General features: G+C 37.8%; 1 long non-coding RNA gene across 2 annotated transcripts in view; it reads left to right on the top strand.

Annotated features, from left to right (window-relative positions):
- Positions 1-5,138: 5,138 nt before the first annotated feature.
- LOC121657377 overlaps positions 5,139-21,297 on the top strand; it is a 37,586-nt gene continuing 21,427 nt past the window's right edge. Inside the window, exons 1-3 of one of the 2 annotated variants that reach the window (XR_006013596.1) lie at positions 5,139-5,383; positions 16,059-16,204; positions 17,473-17,591. This is a non-coding gene — a long non-coding RNA (uncharacterized LOC121657377). The remainder of the gene's footprint in view (positions 5,384-16,058; positions 16,205-17,472; positions 17,592-21,297) is intronic. The other variant, XR_006013595.1, reaches the window with a different exon arrangement.

Genomic DNA, 21,297 nt, shown 5'->3' with positions numbered 1-21,297 from the left:
CAGCAAACATTGTCCAGTGCTCTATTACAGCTGGTGGAGTGGTCCGAGGCTGGGCATATCCCACAGTGCTCCACAGCAGTAGGCAGAGAAATGTCTAGTAGAATTCAGACATTCTGAAGAATTGAGTTCTGCAACAGGCACTTGTATGTACAAAAATATAATTCTAATCCTCTGTTGTTTCTTGGCATTAATGTACCATATTCATTGAGACTGAAACAAAACTGATGCCTCTAAGAACACGGATTTGAACAATTATCCAAAATCAGATTATAATAAACAGCAGTTTTAGGAATTTTGATTAACCTCTAAATAAGTGTTAAATAAGTGCTACTTTGGAAAAACCCTGATCAAATGCATTAATGATAAGTTGTGAAGTAGTAGTAATTGCTGATAGGGCATTATAGATAACATAGTTAATTGATATCACTCTCTCAAACATATAGGGCACATCACCTGGCATGAAGCTGGAGTGATTATTTACTGCAGTTGAAATACATTAGATAAGATGCATAAAATGGAAACAGGTGTTTACTGTGATCATCTTACTTGGTCATTCAATGACTTTACTTTGGGTGAATATTGCTTCGCTATTAAAGCTTCCAGGTTTCTGATGAGCTGCTCTGACTAGATTTTAAGGGAATGTCACATGGTTCAGATGAAGACTGTAAGTAATCCAGAGAGCCTTCACAGGGTGAAGTAATCATTCAGGTCCACGGATCACTCTGGGAGCACAGTCAGGACTAGGAGGAGGTGGACCAGGGACAGGGCTGAGATGAGGCTACACCATGGCTCATTAACCCATTCAGGGAACAGTGAAGTTGGACTGGTAAAAAAGCAGGGGTCTGTTTATCCAGGAAACAGCTACCCAGAGCAAAGCCTACTAGTCCATTCAGAGACTACTACACTTAAAACATAGCTCTGATTAATTAAGGCCCTGGACTGAACTTAAAGGGAGCTCCTATGTCTGGGACCATGAGTGAAAGGGAAGTTTATCGGCATAATACAGCCTGTCAGGACAATCAGAGCCTTGACAGCTTCTTCCTTTCTCTTTCCTGTATCAATGCTCACACACACAGGGTTCACCAAATGCATCTGCCTCTCACTTTCTTCATGGTGGTCCTAAGGAGTGATGTGTTTTGGAAGAGTTCAGGTTGAGATTACAAGTGGGGGTGGCAAAGCTGTCCTCATCTTGCAGGTGTGTTCATAGAAGTACAGTACAGATCACACATGCAGACTCTGAGGAGTTTAGATTATTTTTTTTGAGTGAGAAAGGTCACATATTTGATGAAGAGTCCTCAGTTCCTCTTATTTCAAGCATGGCTGCAACCCACAACAACAAATTGGGAGAAAATACGTGTTGATGACACAGCTGCACATCTCATGAGGGCACATCTCATGCACAGTTCCATTGGACTACAAGGAGTTTTCTTCAACAAAATGAAAATGTTCTTATACCATAGCTTGGCAAATGTTAATAAAGCACATGGGCTTTGAAATGGATGAGATAATATGTGAGTGAAATGTACCCATTTTACACAAGACTTTGATCAGAATTGTTACTTATGACTGGCATTCTATGATATTCTTTCTTTACAACCCCATCTTATGCTGCAGTTCACTTGCCCTAAATTCTGCTGCAGTCTTCTTTTGCAAAAGTTTGAGATTTCAGTCACTGCTGTAAACAAGGTAAAAAAATTGAAGTCTTTACAAAAAATGTTACCATGAGTTCAGCATTGTATGGCATTTTATCTTATATTGCATCCTATTGATTTTATGCCAGATTTAACTTTTCATTTTAAGCAAGCTGCAGACTGCAATGTTGTTACCAAGAGTTGTCAACACAATAAACAGAAGGCTTGAGGAGTGGATATGGGGAAATTTATCAAATTTGTCAAGAATATGAATATGGTCTGGGAAGTACAGATACAGATAAGAAACTAGATAAGAAATACTTACCATCACTGACTATTAAAATAATGGCTATGAAGTTTTTGGTTTAATAAAAATTAAAATCAAAGGGCAATTCATGCGTATTAGAGATACTATGTAACTGCTGAAAACTTGGGCAAGTGTCTCTCCATGACTTTCTTTTCAGCTAACATCTGGAAGATTTTCTTTTCTAGCAAGCCCTATTTTAGTTTTAAAAATGACAATCTGCATCCTGCAGCACCCTGCAGCAGTGGGTGGATTCTCTGGCAAATTTGATTGCCACAGAATCACACAAGCCCTTGACTATTACCAAATGATGTGTGATGAACAAACACAGAAACTTATTTCACTGAAGTATTATCTTCATTTAGTACTTAAATGCCCTGGGAAGTAGCCTTTTGAATATCATAGATCATGGAACAATTGCTATTGGAGTATCTGGATTGCTTCATTGTTTATTTAACTTGAAAGAAGACTACCTGCAGTTTCACAGCTTTGATTATTTTTATGGCCAAAATGCTTGTATTGTAGTAAAATGTTTTATTGTATCTGCAATGGAATGGTGCCTCATTCTGCGATTGCTCTGGCTCTCTGTAGTTGAGGCTTCATGCAGAGTGGGTGCTTCAGGAAGCTGGGAAACTGTTGACTCAGCAGCGTTTTCCATTTTCTCCTTGTATGCTGTATCCACAATGAGGGAATCTTTTGAAGCTCATTTCAGGATGATTTTCTGGTATTTCACGTAGGCCTGAGGGGAGAAAGAGATGTATTCTGTGATTTGTCTTGAATAAAAGAGTATGCAGATATGAAACAGAATTCAAAAGTATCCTGAAGAGGAGACAAAGCTATTAGTGTGCTAGTGGTATTCTTTGTGAAGCACAGAAGTGCATCAATGAAGGTAAGAAGCTGGCTAGTAATATGAACATTTCACATTCATGGAGACACAGAGCAGTCAGTAATAGATGTCGTATCAAACTTTGGTAGCCTACTTCACCCTAATATTTCTGAAGGGTTCAGATCACAGCATCTCTCTGAGATGAATAAGTAACACATAATAAATCAAAAGGAAAAGCAAAGTCTCCTTCTGCTTCCTTTAGAGTACTTTCACTGATGTGCTGGGATGGTATGGGAAGCAGAAGAGAAAGAAGGATGAAAGGAAGGTCATTTGTAGATACCTTATGGGAAGGCATCTGATTTTGTCTCTATAGCACAAGATTCCATGTCTGAGCGAGAGACTCAAACACTTCTTAATGGGGTGCATCAGGCACAGCATTGCCTGCTGGCCAAAGGAGGTATTTGTCCTATTTTATTTTGCACTGGTGTGGCCTCACCTCGAATCCTGTGTGCAGTTTTGGGTGCCTTAATATAAGAAAGATATAAAGCCATTACAGAGTGTCCAAAGGAGTCCCATGGGGATGATGAAGGGTTTGGAGGGGAAGCCATATAAGGAGTGTTTGAGGTCACTTGGTCTGTTCAGCCTGAAGAAGACTGAGGGGAAATTCCTCTTGAAGGAAAGAAGGGGAGCAGGTACAGATACCTTCACTGTCATGACCACTGACAGGATTTGACTAAATAGCATGAAGCTGAGTTGGAGTAAGTTTAGGTAAAAGGGAAAAGTTTTTCACCCAGAGCTGTAACAGGGTCCCCAAAGAAGTGGTGACAGCACCAAGCCTGAGTTCTAGAAGTGCTTGGACAATGCTCTCAGACCTATGGTGTGATTCTTGTAGTGTCCTGTGCAGGGCCACAATTTGGACTCCATGATCCTTACAGGTCCCTTCTCTTTTTCTCTGATTCTCTGAATTTCTGATTCTCAACAGCTTTTGATAAAGAACAAAGAGTTTGGGCAACAGTGGACCTATTGAGCAGAAAATGACACACTTCTGGTGGTCCTTGCCTCTGCTGGCTTCTCTGGAGCATTGGAATCACTGGGTATAATTTCTCCCTTCAGAGACAAGTGAAAAAATCATCTGAAGTAGCAGCAAATGCTCACTTACATCTAGGACTGTCTACAGACACAAATCTAGTGGTGGAAAATGAATCCTAGTGCAGTTCATGAGAAGAAGATGAGGTCTTGGTTCCATGCATCTGGGTGCCAGTTGCCAGCTTGACCATAGGGAATTTTATCCTTGTTGTAAGTTTGCTATTTGTTCAGGCTGTGCATGCAAGTGTAAAACAAGGATTTAATTTATTTAATCTAACAATTTTTAAAAAAAGTTTTATAAGAGCTCCATAAGATTGACATTATCCTGCAGTAGTGTCACAGCCTGCAGTCATTTAATGCCTCTTCTTGTGAGGCCAGTATTCCACGCCCAACTGCATTTAGTAGGTCAGTACAATAATTTTAAATGTCTTTCTTTCAGATTCTTGCCATCTTCAATTATACCTTTCCACCCTACTATTTGTGTAATTTTCTTCTGTCTGAAGTCTCTTTACTGTTGTTCTCTATTGCACAGCATGATAAATTACCCATCAAGCCATATCTTTTCAGCCCAGAAATACATGGTAACAGAGAGTAATGGCATTATCACATGTTGTGTATTTTATTTCCTCACAGTTCATTCAAGGGTGTCACTTTATTTTCCTGCTTCCTTTTGGAATCATGAAAATTAACTATTTTAGTGTTCCTAAACTTTATGAACAGTTAGAAACACATCCTAAGCACAGAGCAACACATATACAATTCTGTATCACTTAACGCTTCCCCTGCATGGCAAAACCATATCAATGATTTTGAGTCTTTGCCGAAGCCATAATAAGGATGAAAGCCTTATTATACAGTTGAATAACCTGGGCTGTGGGCAAGAGTATTATTTGTAGCCTCAGGCCACCAACCAAATTAACTGCGAGTCACCCTTCACGTTGACACTGGACTAGGTTCTCTTGGGAGTTATGAAACTCTCAGGGTCTGATGCATACTGTTTCCACAATCCATCCTCTTCCCCCCCCTCCCCCCCTTCTCTTTAATTTAAGATAAATACCAGTAATTTTAACATTTGTGCTGAGATATCTCCCAGGCATTGCAAGTACATATTAGAAAAATGAACTGGAACAACTAAGAGTATTGGCAGCTAACACATATATAAAAATCTTCTTTAGAAATTGTGATTAAGATGATACAAAGAAATTTTGTTGTTGACAGCATCATTCAGAGCCCTCATTAGCATTCAACAAGGACAGTTTGGTAATTCACGGGCTTGTAAATTCCAGCATTAGTGCTCAGTCTGAAGAGAACTGCAGGAACAAACACAGAGCTGTACTCATTACCTATCTCAGATGTGAGACAGGATCTTGAGCAAACGTACCCTGTTCTTCTTTATGGGTCACTAGGAAGAATGATTGACTGAAACTGAGAAAAATCCCACTTCTGTAAGGCAAGCTAGAGGAATTATGACTTTGGGTAATCAGAAAGACCACTGTGGGACGAAATTTGGCTGGAAATAACTTCATATGCTTTCATGTAAGTATTTTTGTAATCAACAAAATACTATCTATTTAATACTGTTTATTTAATACTGTTTATTTTATGATTTATTTAAGTCATACTTGCTCCTAGAAAAGCATGAAAGCAGAATACAATATGCTGAAGCTGTCATAGTGCCAAGAATACCAAGACCTATTTGCAGACTTGTGATAATGGTCCAGTAACTTAAAGAGTGGCATATACTGAGAGAGTGGTCTTGAGAGGTGCTGGAAGAGCCAGAACTCCCAATAGCTGGTATAGGCACAGGTTAGGCACCAGTCCCAAGCCTAAATTAATCTAATCCTAAATAATATTTCTCTCCTACCCTCTGTAGCATTCTACTATGCACTTTGTAGTATTTACCTATTCTGTGACTATTCTGAGTCTTACATGCTGGGATTTTTAAAATTCCAGATATCAGTCAGCACCACAACATAATGTAATTATGTTTCTTTTTTTCAAGCATATTTTTACAGGTTCAATGACAAGATTAGTATAGAAATAAAAATGCATGAAGAATTTAGAATAAGCCTGACTTGTGAGCCATAGACAAAATCTTTTACTTTGTTTTTGCAACTTTTTGTGTAAAATCTTGAAATTGGTTTAAGTAAGACTGGAATCTCTGGATGTTGCAATTCATTTATCTTGTAATGTGTTCTAATCCATTTGCTTTAGAATGTCAGGTGGAAACTAGTAATAGAAAATCCCGCTCCAGTATGTTTCTACTCTTTTCTACTTTTCTACTCTACCTCTTTTATGGAAATTTGTTACTGCAGCTGATAAAGAGAATTATACAAGCTTTGTCACCGAAATCACATTGTAAAAGGTTCCAAAAAACTTGACAATGTTGACAGTTGTTTTCAGCAAATGGCTGCTTTACTGTAGCACTGTCAATGTTGATGTCCTTGTGCACATGTAAAAGAGCAATGTGATTAAGGCAAGCTTGTCCATGCTAGATATGAGCCAAGTTTTCAATCTCCTCATGGCACTGAAAGATTGCTCAGCTGTTGCAGACAAGGCAAGAATAGCTGGCAGATTTCTGCCATTAAAATAAAAAATCCTTGTCTTTGGGCATACGTCTATAGGAATGTGTAACATCTGCTACTGACCTTAAATTCTAGATAAGAGCAGCTCGTATTTGTAACTCAAATTCATATTCCTTGGTTTAGATGATGCACTTCCAAGGATATAACAAAGTATTTTTGTAAGAAGATACTTGTCTAGACAACGGTCTAAAGCATGATATACTTCTGTTAAGCGTTACAGTAGTGAAATGCCATTATTCCTCTAGTGTCACTTGCCACTGCAATTTATGTCCACCTTATGTTGAATTTAATTTGGACAAATAATCTATATTGTATTCTATTCTGAGAATATTTCATATTTATACATGAAAATCAATGCCTGTGATCTATCTAGAACATCAGTCATCTTTTCTACATTTTTTTTTCACTATCAACCAGATAAAAAGAGTGAAAAACTCAGTTCTTTAGCATTTGTCAAGGGAAATGGGCCTGAATTAACACAGTCATATCTTCCATCCTGTTGACCCTGAATTCTTTATGTAAGATGTCAAAGCCATGGGACTCAGCAGATTTGTTGCCATGCAACAAATTTGGGTGTGGAAATAGCGGGAAGAAGCCAGTTTCAACAACATAATCTCGTAACAAACCCAGGGGGATTTTCTCATATAAATTAGTGTAGACTTTGTTAGTCTAAACACACTCAGATTTCCACTTTGTATCTACTAAAAACACTTTGTAAAAATCTGGATTTCTGAAAATACCCTGAGGGAGAGAAAGGCACAGATTTCAGGTAGACTCAGGGTGACCAGTTCAAGATTTCTCAGATGCTCTGTGTGATGCTCTGCACATCATGGGCAATCTAGATAAGCCTATGTTTCAGGGAGGTGATATGGAAATATCTGTGAACTGAAGCTATGAACTGAAGGTCGTACAGTGACAAAGTGTGGTACTGAAGGGCAGCATCTGATAGTGTAGCATTTGATAGTGTCTAATTACAAAACTATGTTTCCTCTTCTTGCAACCCAGTAACACATTCTCTGTTCTCCAACAGAATTCTAAAAAAATGCCTTGGAAAAAAGTCTTCTTCAAAAAACAAGCCCAACTCAAGCCTAGAAAATGGTCTATTCTATACAGAATGAGGCTGAACTTTGATAGAAACAGAAGTTTTTGACAAGGTATTTGAAGAGTGTGACATAATACATGCAACAAAGGGGGGAAGGAGATAATTTAAAGATTCACTCCTCATCTTAATTCTAGTATTTCCCTGTATTTTAAGACTTGATGCTATAATGTAAACATCTTTATAAAAAAAATCTTATTGCGGTAAACCATAGGCAGCACCATCTATGCCTCCTATAATTATCATGTTTAAAATAAAAGTAATAGCAAGTGTAACAAGAAGGGCTTTTGTCTTAACAGAAACCAATATTAGTTTAGCCTTTTGCATCATTAGGGTAAAAGGATGTGGTGCAGTAAAAGCCGCATTGCAGGAAGATGTATTCATTTTTGTGCCCCCTGTGAAATTCAGGGAGACAATACACTTCTTTTTCCCTACTGTTTTGGATAAATATTTTTACCCCAATATTCTGAGCTCAGAGAGCAGCAGTTTGACTTATATTTTGTTCTCAGGTTGAAAACCTAAATCTCATAAAAGAAGGGCTGTAATTATCAGCTAGTAAATCTCTCTCTCAGCAGTTATTATTTAAGGTCAATTAGAATGAAGAACTTTTCAATCTGGTCTTATTACTAAAGGAAATCTTTCATGCAGAATTGGTGAAACAGGGGAGCTTCTCCCTGTACCCGCTGTGCTCTCTGTTTTGTGTTTTCCTTCACTACAGCTGCAAGCATTACCAGGCTGACTGCACTTTGAAAAACTAAAGCCACATTCTTCAGAACAGTTGCTTGGTGTTGGTCAGGTTTCTCTGCAGACTTTTTTTTCCATTTGGAGACATGGAGGCTGACACATAGTTTCCAAGAACTTTGCATGTCTTCTGTCTCCTGAATCGTCTCCTGTATCCCAAATATTTCTCAAGTGGCTAGCAAAAGAATAGCCAGATAATTTTTGGCCTGGTGGGACAAGCTTTGAGTAGAAAGTCAGATGGCTCTGAAAATGAATTTTAAAGTAATTATTTCATTTTATGTTAGCTTGTTGTCTTTAACATGTGTGTGCTTTCTTTGCTACAGTTAGAGCATTCACAAGATCTGAAGAGACTATGAAATCCCACTAACTTTAGCAGCAATTGCTGCCTTTGTTTCTCAGACTGTAAATGATACCACAAAATGATTAATGTAAAAAAAGCAATAATGCAGCTTGAAAAAAGTACAAGATGAGCAATAAACTAAACCAAAAGAGATTGTTGCATTTCCCAAAACAACACTTTTTCATTCCTGACCTAGGTTTACTTTTTCCCCCCCTTCTTTAAGCATCTGTTACATTATATACTAAAAAATAAATGCATCGAAGGGTAAAACTTTAATTCCAAAATTACTGCCTTTCAGACCCTTTATTTTCCTTTCAGGCATCTAAAAAGATAGGTCAAAGTAACACTGAATAATTTGAAAAGTTAACAAAATTTCATTTATGGGAAATCTAAGTAGATGCAATTAAAATAGTATTTAAACACATTGCTTCCCTGCAATTGTCAACTAAACATTTTAAAGAACTGAAGTTTTAGACAAATAATTTTTTTTTTTTCTTTTCCTAACAAGGCAAAGGGAAAAAAAAAACAGGCTTCAAGGGACAGGACATGAAGTCTTCGTGGGTCACTTTCCCCCTTTGCCGCAAAATGAACAAGTTTTGGCTCACAACCTTGTTTTGTTCTCCCTCAAATTACCCTGCCTAGATACCACTGGGAAGATGAGGGCTGAAGATTGACACACAACAACTGTAGATACAAACATACAAGGTGATAAATAGGGCCCTGATTCTGTAAGCAGACCTCACCAGACATAGCTGCCCTCCAGACCTCTGCTCTACCACAGTCAGTCTGCATTTTCATGGACTTTAATTTTATCAGTACTTAAGCCTGACTGGTTAGAAGACATAACACTGATAACACTCAATAATGAAGAAACAGTGTGCAAAGAAGAAAATATTTATTTTCTGGACATACCTGAAGTTAAAGACAAAATATTCAAGAATTTCTTATCACAAATGATAAGGGAAATTTCTCTTTGATTTTCTGCTTTCCATGCCTTGGATAAGCTAGGTTTCCGAAACTCTGGGACAAATCGTTTAACATATGTTGGATGAAGCCTGCATTACAGAGCAAGGCAGGGAAGTCACTAGAAATCCCTGCAAAAGGCTTGCTTAGATGTTCCACCTCTACAGTTCATTTTCTTTGGCTGAAGCAACAGGAACAGTGGAAAAGGAGCTAAGCCACTGCTGGCATTTTTGAACCCAGTTAATGGGATTCTTCTCACCAGGGGAGTTTGGAGTCTAATCTTGTCATTTGAGTTCCTTTTCCATCAGTGCTGCTCATACTTTAAGGCTTAATAATAAATATTGAAAATGTATTACATATTTTGAGCTACATTTTAGGGTTTTCTCCACACAGAGTAAATAATTGAACTTAGTCAACTCTGTGCCTCTTCTTCCAACTCTGCACACAAACACAGGCACAGGTAAGGCAGGACTAAATACAACTTAAATGTCTGCAGCGTGGGCATTTTACCAATTATAAATGTGTAGAACAACCAACCCCCAAACTTTTATCAGATATAAGGTGATTTAATGAATATATTTTTGTAAACCTAGGCCCAGAAAATATTTTTTCTACTGAGTGGTATTTGCCCAAGAAAAACAAGGCCAGAATATACACCTCCTGTGGGCCAGGAGAAACCTCTCTATATTTGTCTCTGAACAGTATAGACCTAATAATGACTAGTTGAAAAAATTATTGGGAAAGATGGAGCTTTTCAGATTTAGCAGATTCTTATTGGATTTGCCAGTGCGGAAAAAAGAAGAATCTGAGGATTCTTTTGCACAATGAAAAAAAGTTTTGCACATATTCAAGGAAGATTTAAGACACTGATAAAATGGATTCAGATAAAGTGTGAAAAATAAATAAATTAAGTGACCCCTAAATCAAGGTCTTACAGACATGTCAGATACTGGTTTACTCTTCTATGGATTTCGAGATCCTTGGACTCCTCATCTTTCCCAAAGTGGTCAGGGAAATGCAGCAAGTTTTCAGTCTGAAGGGCAGATTGTTTGATAGACTAAAACAGAATCCTCCTTACAGAACACCTGGAATTTTTTGTTATATGCTGGTAGTGAAAATAACAAAGCAACTGCTAAAAATATCCCTTTGTGTTTTTAAGAGGAAGGTACATGCACATGAGTTTCGTTTTCACAAGTTCTTTAGAAGCTTGAAAGTATCTGTTTTTAGGCAAAGTTTCAATATTTTCTTTGACTTGCTTGATTCATTTGAATCTTAAAATAACACAGTTTTTACCCATGTTTGAAAACTACGTACTTTGGAAAACAGTGTATCAGTCCTTGTTGAATCTGCCCTCCACTTCAAGAGCTGTGATTGTGACCAAGTAAAAGTATAAAAAATAAGTTCTGCAGGGAAAAGATGAGAGGTTTGTGCGTGTATGATTTTTTTGTTTTATCTGTTGTTGTTTAGAGAGTTACATAATTAATTGAACTTCTTCTTTAATGGAACTTCTTCTGCCTCAGAAATCTAATCATACTTAAAATACACACACGAATGTCTTTGGAAGATTATTCCTCAAGTATCTTCATTTCTGTATGCTGATTTATAAAGCTGTTTCAGATCTGTTGCACAGCCTAATACAATGGGTAGGCTTTGCTGGTTCCAGGACCTCTAAGTATCTTGACATTACCCCAAAAACCTGATATCTCTTGGTTGTGATCAGAGAGAGCACCAGAGTTGAAGCTTTGCTTAAATCACAGTATTTGTCCTGGGAGGTAGTAAAAACATAACTGTGCTATGGACAGTGAGGGAAAACACATGTTTGGGGGGCATGGGGTGCTTCCAGCCCTGCTGGGATGCTTGGAAGAGGGTGTTTGGGGCAGAGCTGCAGAACACAGTGTGCTATTGGGTTTGTGCCCCATGTTGCAGGTGTAGCTGTGGCAACTCCGGGCTCCGTATCAGGATATCCGAGTCCATCAGGTGGGTGGGGATATATGAATTTGGGAAAGAAATACATACACCAATTTTTCTAGCTGATGTAAAGGAAAAACACCTCAGACCCAGGAATGGTGCTAATAATGGTGGTGTAGTTTCAAAGACACTGTCTTGGCTCCAGCGCATGGTTTCAAGGAACTATATCCAAGGGAGAATTCAGGCCATTTTAGGACCAGAGACAAGTAATTTAGCTGACTTCCAGGTGATGGAAGATTAAGAAAAATGAAGTGCTGAGTGTCTTGTCCTTTACTGAATGTCTCCTTGCTACATCTGATACTGGCCCCCTCTGCAGGCAAAAAAACTGGTAGGGCCAATAACACAAAGGATTTGTTTTGCCTTTTGTGCAAACTTATGTTGTACTTCCCTGGTCTATGTAAATCGCTCTTTAGCAGCAAAGTGCCCTACATGCACCTGAAGTAACAGCAACAACACAGAGTGGTTTATGTGTTAGCTGAGTGGGCAATAAGTACCAGAAGGATTATAGGTGGAAGCCTAAACTTTACTCATCAGCCTCAGACCTCAGAAAGCTGTATTATTAAACAATTTTTATGACTTTTTCCTTTTCCCCCAAGTGTGACAAGTTGGAAATGAAGTTTTCTAAGGCTCCAACCCTTTGCTCTTTCACACTGTTGTATTAATTTTGCACCTGGGCACTAATGATGTGTCTGAGTGTTGCTGTTATGTTCCATCATTGTTGCCTGTATGCAGAGCTGGACATGGAGCAGTGGGTCCCAGTGCACCCAGTTTTGGTAGGGAAACTTAGCATTAACTATTTTCAAAGACATGCCTTACAAAGAACAGAAATGCTAATTGAAATGGAAATGATTTTTTATTTCAATTGTCTGAAAGGTTTGATAATGACTTTTTTCTTTGTTAAAAATGGCATGCTACAAATTTGTCTTTGTTGGCAATTCAAGACCTTGTGCCCTCACTTAAGTTTTCAAATCTTCAGGCGACTGACAAAACTATGGAGAATCAGGTTAGCAGTTGATTGGGGTAAGATAAAGTATTACACATTATGCTGAACCTACTTTTCACTTGCTAATTTCTAATATAGGTAAAAAAACGCTTTCAGAATGTCTTCATTTATAATAAATCTGATTTTTTCTTTCTCTGTGATTCTTCATTAAGAGGATGTAATGTATGCAGTGCCATAGTTCCTGATGTAAAAGTCACTAAAGCCAATGGAAGTTTATCCATGCATTTCACTGGGCTGTGGTTTGAAGGAATCCTGTACAAAATGCGTATTTTATGGCTCTGCAGTACAGATATCCTTTAATTTTAATGGAAGATTTGCTGGTCCATAGTAAGGTGTTTTTATTATTATTTATGTATTTTATTAATGTGTAGCCTAATGCATTTTGTTAAGGAGAATACAATTTATCTGTTTGTTAAATCTAAATAGTGTACCTTGAACTGTAACAGGTAGTGCTTTAAGGGTACAAGGGATCCTGTAGCAATGACAAAACCTATATTTTCATTTAAGATAATAAGCTGATAGAAAACTAGGCTGATGTCAACTATTTGAAAGTACTTAGTTTACTCAGTTACAGTCTTTTTTTTTCCTCAAAGGATCAAGTGCAGTTTGGAAAACCAAGGACTAAAACCTAATGGCCAAGTTCTTCAAACATGTGTCAGCAAAATTAATTTCAGTGGATAAAGAGTACTGCTTTCTTCCATTACATTACTGAGGAAAATTAACACGTTCTGGGCTTACCCTTGCCATCTAGTTTGTTCTTTCAAGCCCCCGTATGGAAAGGAATTTAATGTGCCTTTTTGATTTTATTGTAGAAATGAGATTGGACATTCTTCACCTGGCACAAAAAGAGGGGCAAGATTCCTTGTTTCTTCTGATCTCTGTTTGTGTAATTATAGAAGTTTGAAATCAATCCATGCACACTACTGTTGGTTGTTTTAAGGCCACCACAGTTATGCTTTAAATGAAAATCTTTAAAAGAGTAATTTATAATTACGGACAGCAGTATTCTTATTTAATTATATCTCAGCGTAGTCTTTGCAACTCTAAGAGGTGAGAATTTAAATTTATTTAAAATGTGTATATTGGGGTGCTTCTGAATAATTCCTTGCTACTAATCTGTGCCAGCTCAGGATTTCACACCCTAGAACAGATTGACTGGTTTGGCTTGCATAATAGGTACCCTACTATCCTGGACTACTTTGTGGGTGGGTGGAGATGGGTGCACTTGAAAATGCCAATTGGTAGCTAACCATAAAAAGTCAGATTTATGTGTGAGTGGAGAGGGTAGAAGTATCTATGTAAAGTAAAATGGATCTACTGATATGCTTAGGACAGACCATGGAACTAGAAATGATGTTTTCCAAAGCACCTAAGACATGGTTTTTGAGGCCATTGACAAGGTTTCTGGCAGGGTTTTTTGGGAACAGATGCAGGAATGCTTGAGATGATTGGCTACATCTACAGGTAAACCAGCTCTACAGAGATGATGTCTTGGGGGTCTGCATATTGCAAGGGAATCACTCTTCATCAGTATTGCATTGCCTGTCATTCTTTTGCTTTCTAAACAGGAAATAAAGGTACATGGGAAGTCTAGGAAAGGGGAGTTTTGATTCAAAGTCTCAATATAGCACCTTCTGTCTGTGTTATTACACATATCTCACTGGATACAATCTGGTGATTTTTTTGCCTTTCCATTTGGTGAGAAAGCACAGACTGGTATCTTGGTTTATTTAAGCATCAACATGGTTAAAGTTTGAGCGAGTTATTTGCTTTCCAAAAAAAAGACATCAAAACAAAATGCATTAATTTTTAATTAACTCTTACATGGGAAACAGTGTTAGTGGAATTATTGTTGTGCGGAACATCTTTGTCTTGGAGTTACTACAATATTTAGCAGTTGAAAGACTTAAAAACAGGCTTCCCTGTTAGCTTAATGAACTGACTTCTGCCAAAGCCAGCTTAGCCCAGCAGGTCTGGTCAGAAATATTTGCAGTCCTCCCAGGTGTGTGGGACAGGCTGCTTGAGATCCTGTACGGCACAGCTGGCATCACGTAGCACATTCCTGGGTTTACAGGCTCTACATGATATTTCATGCAGCTCTTGTTTCGTGGCTATGACCTGTTGCTGAGAGTCAAGCCACTATATAAACATGAAGGACTTCAAACTTGTGGTGTGCTGCTTTCCAGAGCAAGTGGTCATTTGTTCCAGTTTCCCATGACCACATTATTGTTTGGGTTTGCTGCTCAGAAAAATATGTCAAGTTGAAGCAATAATACTAGACAAGGAAGAGGGGTTGTATTGGAAATACAGGCTGCATTAGTATGTATTATTGAATGTGCCAAGACGATAATGTTACATTATCTCCAGTTTCAGCAGTCAAAATATTCTCCTTATTAAAATTAAAAATTTTCAAATATTCAAAGTAGCATAGCCAAAATCCAACTTAGAAAATACCTTATTTAGCTGTTAGCAAGATGATATGACTTTTAAACTCCATCTGTGATACCAATTTCTCCACTGGTGCCATTCAAAATAATATTTTTTTCATTGCATTTATAGCTTTATCCAGAAAGAGAAGGGAAAAATAAGATTAGAGAGTGATTTACCTTACACTGGATTTTACTGCACCTTGCCATTGCAAAGGAATCTTTGAAATAGTTGAAAACTACATAAGGAATAAGTCAGTTTCTAATTCACAGAAGAAAATATTCTGAGGTAAATGAGGTAACCAAAACATTGTGGCTTGAAGAGCATTCTGAGCAATTGCTGTTTCAGCTGTCCCAATCCACAAGATACTATTAAAACAGACTAGTCATAAAGAACATTCACCTTTTTTTACCTGAGAATGTTAATATTATTATATTGATGCACAGAATTAATGAATTTCCAGTCTTGTGAATTAATACAGATTTTGTTTGCAGAATCAGAGATTTGCATCTAGTAGTGTGCAGCAATAAAAGAGAGGATGACTTGACATCTTTAATTCAAGTGTAAATACAAAACCTCTAGTCTGAACTAAGTGAGTTTTCTTCGGATTTGCATCACTGTTGTTACAAATAGAACCTGACGGTCTATTCTTAGATAATCCAGAGCTGTTATAGGTTGGAACCTTGCAACTGTGTTACCTACTGCATTCATGAAAATCCTCAAGCATATTTGAAAATACATGATTAATACATTTTGGAATAATCCTTTGCATGCAAATATGCCATGGCCTTCAGGAGACTGTTTCCTGTCATATTTAATTGCTGATGGATGAAGGTCCTTTATCTCTGCAGAACATTTAAGACAAGTCCTGTTTATGCCACAGAAATTATTTTCTTCAGACAACACTTGAAAAGCACCTAAATATTTAATAGAGCTAATTTCTAAAATGATGTGAGATGTGTTGATTTTGCTGATTCTTTGTCCTGCCTTCCTCAAAAGACAAAAAAACCATTCCTCACTGAGAACTAAGAAGACCAGAAGTGTTAGCAACAAAGCTGATGGAATTTTTTTTTCCTTTTCAATAGTTGTACAGCAAGAAGAAAGAAGCAAGTGGCAGTAGTGGAAGGAAATGCTCCTATTCACGTGGAATCCCACCTGCATGAATCCGTTTGAGTGTATTCAGGCAGAGAGAGTGGGCAGGGCAACTAAGCTTCCCAGGCCTAGCAATTAGGTATAAAAAGCCTGTCTTTATCCAAACAGATAATCTACATTCTGGAAATTTCCACCACCCCTCTTTCTGAAGTCCTACTTTTCTTAAAGTGCAGAGCAGATGATCAATAATAGCTATTCTGGGATAGCAGTGGCTATAAAGTCATCCATGTTAAAAAACTAGGGCAATATACTAAATCAACACGAGTGATCCATGTCACTATCATTTTTTTTGATCTTTACAATGGTGGATTGGGGTTTTTTAGTTTTTAGGAGGGATTTTTTGTTGTTGGCTTGGATTTCTTTCTGAATTCTCTGAATTTTCCATTGCCTGTCATAGATCAGCTGTTGTCAGTGAAAGTTTGACATGAGTGACAGTGGCTGTGGGTGGCACAGGAAGCATTTGGTTTTACCTTGGTGCCACTTGTAATCTGACGTGACTTGAGCTTTTAAGACACTGGTGCTTTTCGCTGGGTCTTTGATCAGACATTGCAGGAATAGAAGGGAAGCTTCAGTGCTGGCCCTGGAAATGGGGCAGACAGAGGGGGAGAGAAGGATCAAAGGGAGAAAATTAAAACAAAATAATAAAAGGAAGCTGGAAACCAGTGAAATGGTATTAAATTACTGGCATTGCAATTCCCAGTTTTTCAGAAATGGTAGACTAGATCCTCAAATGTGAGGTTGGCTTTAGAATAAAAAAAAAAAAGTAATGACCAGATTAAAAAGAGAGATAGAGAGAGAAACCTTATGATGTGCTAGTCAAAGCTGGAAATGACAGTGTTTTGTTCCATGCATTCATCATTTTTTAAATTTGTCTTCTAGTTTTTCACTTGTTAGTACTCATGATTTTTCAATAGTTATAAGGGGCTGAGACTTAAAGATGCTGGATCTAATTCTCCAAGGTTTCATTTTATGTAATCCTCCTAATATTCAGTGCCTGGTCATAAATATCCAAGGGCTGTCAATACTGATTAGGTTAAACTTATTCTATTAATTTAGTTAATTCATTACATTGGGTATTTTGTTTTCTTTGATTAGTGTTGAATATAACTGGAAGGAAAATTTTTTATACTCAGTGTGATTCTCAGTCAAAGTCATGATTAGTAACCCTTGTATCATTTGAAGAGAGAAAGATATGGGTGTTTAAATGATCCTACCTTCTACAGATGACATAAAGGGTCCAGGAAAAAAGCTATTCCCTACAGCAGAAAAAAATTAAACTGTTCAGCATGTGCAGTGTCTCTTTTGTGGTGTCTATTAAAAATTTAATTTTTGAAATATTTTATGCAGATACTTTTCTTTACATATTGAAGTAATTTTGTTAAAACCACCTAAACTATTATACGTTGAAGAACATCTTCAAAACCTGATAAGTTCAAGACTTCAAATCTGGCAATCAAGCACATGAGGTAAGGGAGACTTAACAATACACATGCCAAGCCTGGAGTAAAAGGTGTTTTAGAAGATATAAGCTTATAAGGTGGGCTTTTGACACAGTATTTTCAGGCATGTTTTTGTACCTCATGCATCTTGAAAAGGAAAGTAAATGGGAGAAGAGGAAACAAAGGGGAGTCAACTGTATACTTTTTGGAAATTCATGTAAATAAAATGGTATCCCAACTTTATCTGCTGAAGTAGATTTCCCTACTTACAATACACATTTAGATAAATATGTACTAAATATTCCTACTAAATATGTCAGTTAAAATTTTTAAAGAGTTCTTATGTTATTAAGAATGTTATTATGTTATTTTATGGAAATGTTCACTATAAGTGTCCCTCATACTTGGGCATCTCAGTCGTAGATAAATTAGTTGATAGACATGAGAAGACAAGTTATCCTCTGTTACAACAGGCAATAGAAGGTGACAGGGGATCAGAGGGCTTGGCTGAGTCACTCCACCCTTTTGAGGTATGGCCACATCAGAAAAAGCTGAAAAAAGATGATTCTGCTCTGATTGCACCTGCCTGTTTTAGAAAACAGGTCTGCCTGCTGCCATGTGAATCCTCTGAGATAATCCCTGTGTTCCCTACTAAACTGGATCCTATCAACAGGATTAGTCATGTACATCCCCCTTTTCTATTCCCTTTCTCATCCATCACTGCGTGTGGAGAAGTACCCATCACCTGGACATCAAACAATACTAGTATGGTTAAGAAAGAAGAAAAGCAAGACACCAATTGAGGTACACCAGTACCCAATTATATTAGAAAGTACCAACATGTTTATTTGCATATTGCCTTAATACAGCATCCAAAATGCCTCAAAAGTTGGCTGCTTTCAGCTGATCTCTTCCTCCATGTGGCAGTCATGCTTCTGGCAGTTTAGGGAAGCTAAATTCAGCAGCTGGACCCCAGCATGGTCTTGGTTTTGCCTTTGTGTTTGCACTGATGATCCTTGTGGGGTTGACCCTGAATGTCCCACCACATCTTGTTTCTGGGGGAAACAATGGTAGAACAAATAGGTATTACAGATGTGAAATAGTGGGTAGAGAAAGTAGATGAAATTATTAACAGATAAGTTGATTATTGTTTGTTTGGATAGAAATGTACCCCAAACCGAACTTACTTCAGAGTTTGTTTTCCTGAGTGATGCCCTCAGCCTGTGGGTGGGAAGAAGGAAGTGAGGGATGCCAGCTCTTACAGTTTGTGGGGGCAAACCTCATGGGGCCAAACACTCCTTTATGTCTCCTGAAGGCACAAAGCACAGGCTGCATCCCTCCCTCTTGGATCTGGCACTGCTGCTGGGACATGAAGGGGCTGGCCCATTCAGACCCAGATTCAGGATCCAAAAACCCCATGCTGGCCTGCTGGAATGGCTAAAAGCGACGAGCACCAAATATATCCAATGACTGGAAGATAATGCAATCTTCCAGCAGTTGCTCTATCCATTTTAATAATTTTTCAGTGTATCATTTGCACAGCATTGCCCTAAAGAACTGTAGCAGTTTGGGCTGTTTTTAACAGTCAGGTCTCCTAAGATCAGCTGGTTTTCTAGGCCCATATCACCACTGCATTGAGCTACTGTGAAAAACAAAACCTTCTTTTCCTCTACACTGGCTTGGTCTATGACCAAAAAAACCACTAAAAAGAACCAACAAAAAATATACTGCTAGTAACTGTGTCCTACAATTGGAGCTGGTGCCCAAAGCTGAAAGCATGATTTCTTTCAGTTATTAAATGCTTCACATAGCCTAATACCACAGCAGTGACCCTGAAGGGTCTTTTCTGAACAAGTTAGAAAAGATAATACAAAAACAGAAAAAGAAGGGAAGAAACCCAAAGTTTTAAGCATCAAATTACTAAAAATTAGAAATGGTATTTTCTGTCTTAGATGTTTAAGAAAAGTTCATTAAAGAGATGAATATTAAGCCAAACATTTGGTTGGCTTTGCTGCAGCAGGCTGCAGGAATGTAAACTTTTTTTTCAATGACTTCAGCTCCTAATTTAAAAGCTAGGATTTTTAGCAGTGAGCAAGAGACTATATTTGGCAAAAAAACTCTGCTGGCTTTACTTAGTTACCTAGCACATTCAAAACAATACTCCTTTATCAAAAAACAATAGTCTGGTTTATTCATAGCATATGTAGAACTTGGAGCTTCCACCAAATTCCACTTTCTTCTCTTGCAATATGTCTGTTACTGACTAATGAGCTCAATAGTGCCTGTACTTCATTTTCAGCAAATTAAATTTATTCCTCACAGGAATTGTGGTTTGGTCATGGCACTGCTCCTAGGTATGGGTGGGGTTTGTTTTTCAACCAGCTCTTGGTTAGCCACATGGGTACGTGCTGTCGCACCACACAACAAAATCTTCTCTATAATAACTGGTTTAAGTAGCCATCCACCTCATGAAAGTGAATCCCATTTAATTTACTTCGTGTTTACCATGCTCCTTTTCAAACTGTATTGTTGGCACAGACGGGTATTTATACAACTTTTATTTTAAACTATTTATTTAGAGATGGAACTTCAGTAACACTTTTTGTCAGATTTATAGTGCATGTTTAAGACCAAGATTCTAAAAATGTAAGATTTCAAAGAGGAGGAAGCAGACAATGAATTTATACACCCGGGAGTCTATTCTCTCCCTGGATGTGATGGGAACTGTGCATGTTGCTGATGAAGGAGCCAGGCCTGTGAGGCAGAGTGTATACATCTGTGTTTCTGCAATTATGGTTCATCAAAAACCATCATCTGCAGACTTCCTACAAAAATCCACCAGGCTGATCAGGGAAGGTAGGCTTGGAATCTTGGATCACTGTGCTCCCATGTCAAAGACAGATCTGATGGGATACTCTGTGGTCCATTGGTAAGCACAGGTCTTGCATTGAACTCTGAGGAAAATAAAGAGAACAAAATGTAGTGCACAAAATAAAAGAAAAAAAGACTCTTGCTCAGCCACTGAAAACAGCTGATCCAAAAGTGGCTTTCAAAAAAATCTTCAAAACTAGCAGGCGAAAAATATCTTCCACTTTCTAGTAAAAGCTTTCAGGCTTGTTGTAGGGAAGGAGGAAGTATTATTTTTTTCAAAAAATAAAAAATCTTCATATAGATAGATATTATGACCTGAGCACTTGGGCTTGGTGCCCATTTTCCATGGCTAGCAGAATGAACAGCAACATGTATGGAGCACACAGATTTCTTTACGTCTACAGGAACAAGAGCTACATTTTATGAAGGCAAAACTTGCCCTAAAAAAGTTGGTTTGTGTTTTTGTATGAACCTATGTATTTTTTTTTGTTGTCTTTCTCCCCTTGCAAAAGCACTAAACTTTCAAAACTTTGGTTTAGAAAGCCACTGGTGTATACATCTCAGCACTCTCTGGAATAATTAAACAATGTGGAAAAATAATGAAGGAAAAGTACTTGTTAAGGATTTGTTTTTTTGGTCTTCTTGAAAGTTACAAAAACCATAAAAGTGCTTGGCAAACTCATAACCCTCTTTCTCATGAGACTACAAAACTCAATTTTTACAACAGACTTGTGAAATAACAGAGAAATGGGTGAAATAACTACTCTTTACTCAGAAGTTCAGTTAAGAAATCAACAGTAGATTGATCAAGCACTCCTGATTCTCTATCCTGTGCTGTAGTTTCTAGGATTCCAACCTTTTG

The sequence above is a fragment of the Corvus kubaryi genome, unplaced genomic scaffold, assembly GCF_017639235.1.
Source record: "Corvus kubaryi isolate FWS band 111438036 unplaced genomic scaffold, C.kubaryi_AGA036_p1.0 split1-37296, whole genome shotgun sequence".
NCBI classification, from domain to species: Eukaryota; Metazoa; Chordata; class Aves; order Passeriformes; family Corvidae; genus Corvus; species Corvus kubaryi.
The sequence above is the reverse complement of the archived record's forward strand: the minus strand, read 5'-3'. Positions and strand labels throughout refer to the sequence as shown.